Below are 9,232 nucleotides of genomic sequence, written 5' to 3' on the forward strand. Positions count from 1 at the left end.
TAGGATTTTATTATTGCTATTAAACAAAGAAAAAAAGTTGAAAAGAGTAGAGTCATGAGGTGGAAGATTCATAGCATGAGTTACGCAATTGGACAAGTTGGGGACAAGCTTTTCGAGCCGACAGAAATACAGCACGCGGAAACGGTTATTACACGGTATATATGTCTTTCTTCAATCCCCTATCTACAAAAATCATTACGTAATTTCCTTCATCTCTTTGCATCTAGAGATTGATCCACAGGAGCTTTGCGGTTATTCTCTTAAATATATATATATATACACTAATTTTTAATTGCAAACATTTTTTTTGTTGCCCTCCAGATTCTAAAGTTTCGTATTGAATAATTCAGACCGACCCATGTCGCACACCTACTTTGGTAGGTGAGTCTCCCAACAATGATTTTTTGCATACACAAGGATCGAACCCGCGACCTTCACTACAACAAAATTGTTCTGTGGCAGCGTTTTTAGCGGCGTTTGGAGAGTAAATGCCACAAAAGTTGAACATATAGCAGCGTTTACAATCCAAACGCTACAAATTGATACTTTAGCGGTGTTTTTTTATACAAACGCTACAATAGAGTAGACATATAGAGGCGTTTTTTGGTGGTTTATAGTGGCGTTTTTCCAACAAATGCCTTAATGAAGGACACTTTTGCGTCGTTTTTAGACAGACACAACAGAAGGGTTAATCAATAGCGGTGTTTATTGTAAAAACGCCGTAATAGAGTAGAAATTTTACAGCGTTTTAGCCCAAACGCCGAAATAGAGTTGTAATTTAACGGCGTTTATACGACAAACGTCGCAATATAATGGTAATTTAGCGGCGTTTATACCACAAATGCCGAAATAGAGTGGTAAATTAACGACGTTTATACCTGAAACGTCGTAATAGGTTTTTTTAGTAGCGTTTTTCGAATAAATGCCACAATAAATAATACTTTAGCGGTGTTTTTAGATAAACGCCACAATACTGTTAATCAATAGTGGCGTTTTTCTGTATAAACGCCGCAAAAAACATGTGATATAGTGGCGTTTTTTTTAAAACGCCGCAAAATGTTAAATATATGGTCCTCTCTTTTCTCTTACCTGAACCCTAAAATCATTTCAACTCTTCTTCCCTCAAAGCTTCTTTTATGGTACAACAACAACCCTCAAACGATTCCAAGCGACGTCGTCTTTTGTATGTCTCGACGACCAAATCGACCCTCTCACCGACGAACTATAACACAATTGCACGGTTTGATCCCTCTTATCACTAATTATCTTTTTCATTTTTGTTTTTGTTAGTATTCTGAAAATGGGGAAGACCCAGAAAGCTAACGTATTTGAGAAAAAAATAGCAGGTGTTGCCTTTAGTAAGAGAAATTATCGTCGGAATGTCTACGTGGCGTATTTGCTCTGACGATGAATCAAATTATCGTTGGGAGGTTATCGGTCCAGTCTCGCCGTCGAAACTCGATGAGGACCCGAAAGGAACTTCTATTGCTCCATACCCTTCCATGGTCGATCTCCTACTTGAAGGTAATAATCTATGAATCTTTCAGCCGCTATATTTTGTTTTTGTACGCTCACTCAAATTTCATAGATCGTACGCATGTAGGATCTTCGAAGCTTATTGAGAATGATGATAGAGGAGTGGATAAATACCTGATGTTTAGAACCGAATTTGGTAACTCTGTGGCGTTAAAAGAATCTTCAATTGCAAAAACAATATATATCTTCAATGAAGACGATGTTACCTCTACTGTTACTCCAAGTAAACGTTTCTACCATCTATTTCAATTTATTTTAATGTTTGATTCATTTTGAAAGCTACCTCAAATCAAGTTTCATACTGTAGGTGGAAGGTCGTTATCTGTTTCAAGTGAAGCACTGAAGCGCGCAAGGAGTCTTCTTGGTGAACCGGAGGTAGGGGATTTATTTGGTGAAATGGATGAAGAGTTTATCCATTTAGAGTTTACACGAAGGAAAAACTTAACGATGCATCGTCAAACAAGGAAAACATCTTTCCTACGTCCTTTCCCTACGAAGGAGCACAAGCAATAAATTCTAGTAAACAATATGGTGAAGACTGTTTATGCATAACTTTAATGTTTCTAAAATTTAACGTATTTTGTTGTTACGTATTTTTATGCATAACTTACGTCTTAATTAAAATGTATGGTTGTTGTTAAATAAATAAAGCTACACAAAGGTAATTAGTGGCGTTTGTGTCCAAACACGGCACTAAAGAGTCATACTTTTGTAGTGTTTTTCCAACAAACTCCGTTAAAGGTCAGATCTATAGTGGCGTTTATAATAAACGCTGTAATAGAGTTGGCCATTAGTGGCGTTTTTATACAAGCACCGCAATAAATGTAATATGTTGTGATGTTTTTATGTAAATGCCGCAAAACAATAGCACTTCTGTGGCGTTTTTTTATACAAACGCCGCTATAGATTTGTCAAGTAGTGGCATTTTTTAGTAAACACCGTAATAGAGTTGGAATATAATGGCGTTTGGTTTACAAACGCCGCAATAGAGTTGGCATGTGGTGGCGTTTGATTTACAAACGCCGCGAACATTTATAAAACCCCCAAAATGTTTTATTTGCCCGAGCCCTAGTTTGATTATCACCTTCGACCCTCCAAAATTTATGGTTCCCGTTTGAGATGACTGAACAACAAATCAGACATAAATCTCTCGACTGAACTGTATAGGTTGCGATATAAATCTCTCAACTTCAATAAAAAAAACTCGACATTTCTCGGCCACCCCCCGAAGAAGAATAACTCTCGCCGTTCTTCAATTTCATCACTCTTAAGGTTAGCATCTTGTCTTGGGTCTTAATCTTAGTAATACCAAATTTTTCACTTGTTTTTCTTTCTTTGGTTTAATGTTTCTGATGAACGAAACATTCATTGTTTTTCCTTTTACCAGAAACCTAAAGTTGTGATCCCAATTACAACCCAAAAATGGACGGGTAATTTTCATCTTCTTCCTATATAAATATTCACCCTCACTTTTAATTCACCCTCAATTTTCATCTCCAAGCCAATAAAAGGTATATGTTATTCTATTAGATGGACCATGGTTATGATCCTGTTGTTATTTCAGTTTTTCGTAAATGATGGGAATAACTAGAGTAGAAGATATCAGATGATACTCTGTTTTTACATTGGTTTATGGTTTACCTTTCTTTTTTCGTTTATTTTTAGGCTTCTCTTTTGACTACATAGTCATGGTGACAGATAGCTTTACTCACATTGAGAATTCTATGATATTCATTTATCATTTATAGTACTTTCTCTCTTAGATCTTAAGTGTTTGAGTAATTGGTGTGGGATTGATTTTTTCTAACTAGTTTTAATTATTTTTGGTTTTTGCCAAATAAAAATACTTGCAGTTTTCCCATGTTAAATTGTGATTATTTTTTAATCGAAAATCTTACTTGAAACATGCTTTTGGTCATTTTTACTGAATTTCCTTCATATAGGTGTTAGATAAAGGGGAAAAGATAGAGCTGCTAGTCGATAAGACTGAGAGTCTTCATTACCAGGTCAGTTTCTCTCTCTCTTCCATGCATCAATATGATATCTATGCAATCACATGAACTAAGTTTGTTGTTTCTGTTGATAACTTGTGAGAGTTGAGACTTGGCTTGGAGTATTCCGTATGTTTGTTATTTTGCCGAAGTAGAACATGAGGAATGATAGAAGTACAAGTAAAGAGATGTTAGTTTTATATGCAAGAGAAGGGGCATGAATTTGGTCATGGCCGTGGTCTAGTTTTGGTCGAATCATGTGTATCATGATTGTGGTTCTTTCAAATTTGCACTTACTGTAAAATATAATAGTTACAGTTATAATTATAGAAAATATTTTTTAATCATTTTCCTATAAATTTCCCCTAAAACTGCATCTTAAATATATATAAGAGAAAGATAAGAGGGTCATGTCACTTTTCTACCGTGGTCTTTTTCTCTAATAAAGTATGTGTTTGGCTTTTCTACGTTGTTGTCATACTTGTAGAATTATGGAGACCCGTGCTCATTCATTTTGCTTAAGCATTCCTTTTCTTTAGTGAGTATATAAAAGAAATCATGATATTCAATTTGCTTCTTGATGTGATTGATGAAAAACTTGTGTTCATATCATGGTTTTCAATTGGAATCTTGTTACTGCAAACATGTGGTAGTCGTTGTGGTTTGCTTGAGATTGTGTCGATTTCGGTAAGAATAATTGTGGAAATATATTGAATATCGGAGATTATCATGTTGTGATCTTGTTGAATTATGTTTCGATATAAAAAATTTAAGGCAAAATGTTTTTGGACTTGAATTGAATTTATTCAAAGTTTTATAAAGATTTCAAAAATAATTCAAAGTCCATTAAAATCGGATTTGAGCAAAAATGCTAAAAGGTATCAAAATGCATCCATGCACCTGTAGTGCATCCATGCACCTGTAGTGCATCCATGCACCATGTAGTGCATCGATGCGCCATGTAGTGCATCCATGCACTCAAACACCGAATGCAATTAGTGCATCGTTGCACCCTGATGTGCATCCATGCACCCTGGCTGCAATGGCTAGTAACAGCTAGTTTATTTGAATTTAATGAAGGGGAACCGATGCACCTTAATGGTGTACCGATGCACCCTGTTATGGGTAGCCTTTTTTAGTAGAAAAATCATCCCCAAACGGCTCCAAAACACCCTCAACGGTTATATACGACTTCAAACACATTCCAAGCTATAAATACAAGCTAAGGACACTTGAAGAAGTAAGAGAACAAATATTCAAGCAATCAAATACAAGAGAATAACTTTTTTATTATTATTTTCCTTTCTCTTGTAAATGTTTGTTCTTGTGAGCTCAATCTTGTAAACATCTACCTTAGAGAGGTTTTATTGTTTACATTTCTTATCCTTTGTAAAGGGGAAAGGTTCTAGTTAAGCTCGTGTAAAAGCTAGGGAAAGGTTATAGTTTAACCTGTGAAAAACTAGGGAGTTGTAAAGGTTATCTCTTTGTCCTTAAAAAGAAAGAACAAATTAGTGAATTTGTTGGAAAATCCTTGGTGAGGAGCTAAGGTAGTGGATGTAGACTTGGTTGAGAAGTCGAACCACTATATATCGTTGTGCAATTCTCTATCTTTTAATCTCTTTACTCCCTAAACACAAAAACCGTTTCAACCCCTCTTTGCAAATCGTTCCGGTTGTCGATTCGAGCTTCCGAAAATCCCAACAATTGGCATCAGAGCCTAACTCATTAAGAAGGTTTAACCACCTTGAGGCAATCCTCGAAGAAGCTCTACCAATTCTCGACGCAACCGAGAAAGAAATGGATTCAACCTCCGGCGATTATTACCTTGAAGATATACCTATCATGGAGTCGCGACCGCTCATCAAGCCACCGTTCTTCTTTGGAGCAAATTATATTCATTGAAAGAATAAGATGATGTACTTTATTCAAGCCTATGATAGAGGAGCTTGAAAATCAATCATGAACGGTTACTCCTCTTCACCCGACAAGTACAACGATTGGAGTAAAGAAGAACAAAAATATTTCCAGCTTAATTCTAAAGCTATACATATTCTCTTATGTGCTTTAGGCCCAAATGAATATGGAAGAATCTCATCTTGTTCCAGTGCCAAAGAAATTTGGGATAAGCTCCAAGTCACTCATGAAGGAACCTACGAAGTGAGGGAATCAAAGAAAAGTCTTCTCAACTATAGCTACGAGAACTTTAAGATGAAACCCAATGAAGAAATCAAAGCTATGACGGATATATTTTTCGTGATTCTTAACGGTCTCAAGGGATATGAAGAAGTAATCCCTAATAAGAAGTTTGTGAGGAAGATGATCTACTCTCTTCCAAAGGAGTGACAATCGAAGAAGACGTCCATTATCGAAGCAAGAAATCTAAAGTCTCTCACTCTCGACGAGCTAATTGGTTCCCTTCTCACTCATGAGATGATGGTGAAGAAAGATGAAGAAAGGGAAGAGAAGAAAAACAAGAAGAAGAATATGAAGGAGGTAGGCATTGCCTTCAAATCCACCAATGGAAGCTATCAAGATTCAAGTGATGAGGTGTATGAAGATAATGGTGAACAAGAAGATGAGATGGTCAAGCTCTTAAAAGAGTTAAAGGGATTCATGACTTCCAAGAAAGTAAAGCATGAATCAACCAAGAAGAAGAGTCTCCTGGCGTGATTCAATTGTCAAAGAAAGGGGCATGTCAGGTATGAATGTCCTCTTCTAAGAAAAAAAGGGATCTTTCAAGAAGAAGGCATATGTTGCAACTTGGGGTGATGAGGATGACTCCAATGATGATGAAATAGTCAACCTATGCCTAATGGGCACTCATGAAGAATTAGAGGTATCTTCTAACTCAAATGAATTTAATTCATTTATTTTTGATGAGTTACAAGATGTTTATAATAGATTGTATTTGGAATTTGAGACCATGAATTCTAAATATACGAAATTAATTTCAAAACTCAAAATTGAAAATAAATCAATTTTGAAATCTAGAGTTGATTTTGAAGATAAAAATGAAATTTTGAAAAATGATTTAGAGCTTTCAAAAATCAAAATAAATGATTTAGAAAAGAAAATTTTGAGTTAGAAGTTAAGCTTGAAAGCTTAACAAAAGAAAAAGAATTAATTTCTAAAAACAACTTATTATGTTTAGAAATGACAAAATGCTCACATTGTCATTTTCATGGTCATAAGGAACATACTTGTCCTTTGAAGAAATGAAAACGTTTGAAAATTAGACAAGTATGGGTTCCCAAAGGAACAAGGGGCATAGAAACTAATGTTCAAGGTCCAAAACAATTTGGATACCAAATTCTACTTAAATGTCTCTTGTAGGTATGTGGGAGCAATGGTGATAAAAATGATGATATTCAAATGCTCTAGCCACACGTTGAAAAAGAATTGGTAACCTCTAAACTTATTGCTTTTGATTTTGGTTATTTAGTTGCTCATTTGGATTTATGCATGCATGAGTTTTGATTTTAAATGATTATGCATTGTTTTTAATCTCATGTATGTTGAAAAATGGTTATGATGAACATTTTAAATTTATAATGCTTTTTCATAATTTTTAGTTCATCATAATGAATTTTGGTCAAAATTGGTTTTAAATGCAAATGATATCTCTCTAACAATTGATATCAAATTTTCAAATACTTTGATTTTATAAATTATAAATTTTTGACCTAAAATTAAATGTTTATGCATGTGATTTAAAATGCAAAAGATATCTCTCTAACAATTGATATCAAAATTTTCAAATGCATAACATTTTTGGAAAATTTTATGCATATGCACTTAATTTCAATAATTGATATTGCATAAAGTATTTTAGACTTAGATGTATTGAATTTCATGTGCTACTAACATGTTTGTTATTCTTTGTTGAAATTCAATTTTGTTCAAGTGTCATGATCATAAAAGCTAAATTTTGTTTGGAATGTTATTATTGAGGGGGAGCTTTGATTTTTCAAATGATTTTTTAATGTCAAATTTACTACTTACTCTCCAAAGTATTTTAGATTTGATTTAATTATTTTTGATATAACAAAAAGGGGGAGAAGTAAGTTTGGTTTGAAAAATTCAATTTCTTAATGAAAAAGGGGTAGCTTAACATTTTCATATATTTTCCAAGTTTAGTTTGAAAAATTCAATTTCTTAATGAAAAAGGGGGAGCTTAACATTTTCATATATTTTTCAACAATTGGTAACAATTATCATTTTGTTAACAATTGATATCTTTTTCATTAAACATTTTATTAAGGGGGAGTTTTGCCAAAAACAATTTTTAAAATGTTTTGTTTTATCAAAAAGGGGGAGATTGCTGAATTATGTTTCGATATAACAAATTTAAGGCAAAATATTTTTGGACTTGAATTGAATTTATTCAAAGTTTTAAAAAGGTTTCAAAAATAATTCAAAGTCCATTAAAATCGGAATTGAGCAAAAATGCTAAAGGGTGTCAAAGTGCATCCATGCACTGTGCATCAATACACCATGTAGTGCATCCATGCACTCAAACACCGAATGCAATTAGTGCATCGATGCACCCTGCTATGCATCCATGCACCCTAACTGCAACGGCTAGTAACAACTAGTTTATTTGAATTTAATGAATAGATACCGATGCACCTTAATGGTGTACCGATGCACCCTGTTATGGGTAGCCTTTTTAAGTAGAAAATCATCCCCAAATGGCTCCAAAACATCCCTAACGATTATATACGACTTCAAACACATTCCAAGCTATAAATACAAGCTAAGGACACTTGAAGAAGTAAGAGAACAACTATCCAAGCAATCAAACACAAGAGAATAACTTTTTTATTCTTATTTTCCTTTCTCTTGTAAATATTTGTTCTTGTGAGCTCAATCTTGTAAACACCTACCTTAGAGAGGTTTTATTGTTTACGTTTCTTATCCTTTGTAAAGGTGAAAGGTTTTAGTTAAGATTGTGTAATAGCTAGGGAAAGGTTCTAGTTTAACCCGTGAAAAACTAGGGAGTTGTAAAGGTTATCTCTTTGTCCTTAAAAAAAAGAACAAATTAGTGAATTTGTTGGAAAATCCTTGGTGAGGAGCTAAGGTAGTGGATGTAGACTTGGTTGAGAAGTCGAACAACTATAAATCGCTGTGTAATTCTCTATCTTTCAATCTCCTTACTCCCTAAACACAAAAATTGTTCCAACCCCTTTTTGCAAATCATTCCGGTTGTCGATTCGAGCTTCCAAAAATCCCAACATATCTCAAATAAGTTTCCTTCAGGTTGTGGCTTCTGTACCAGGTTCAGCATACACAAAACTACAACTAGTGTTCATCACTATTGTTATGGTATTGAATGCATATATAGTTGGTCCAACTTTGTTCTTGTTTCAGAGTATCCCATGAAACTTATCTGGATATGGAAAAACTTGTTTTAAAAAAAAAGAATGAACTTACACGAGCCATATACTCATATGTAATACTTGCACTTGAATTCGATCAACATAGACATGCTTATAGTGTGTTGTGAATGTGGTTCTTTCATGGTATATGCAAATATAACATATATATGACTGAGACATAGCAACTTGTGTTGGAAAACATACTTTGTGTGAACCAAGGGGGAAGCCATACTTTTGGGTTGCAAGTCATGTCCTTTCAGGAGGGTTGTTGGGTGTTCAAGAATATCTAATTCTATGCATTGTGAATTTAGTTATTAAGTCTTAATT

Source organism: Hibiscus syriacus, unplaced genomic scaffold (assembly GCF_006381635.1).
Source record: "Hibiscus syriacus cultivar Baekdansim isolate YM2019G1 unplaced genomic scaffold, ASM638163v2 tig00110450_pilon, whole genome shotgun sequence".
Taxonomy (NCBI): domain Eukaryota; kingdom Viridiplantae; phylum Streptophyta; class Magnoliopsida; order Malvales; family Malvaceae; genus Hibiscus; species Hibiscus syriacus.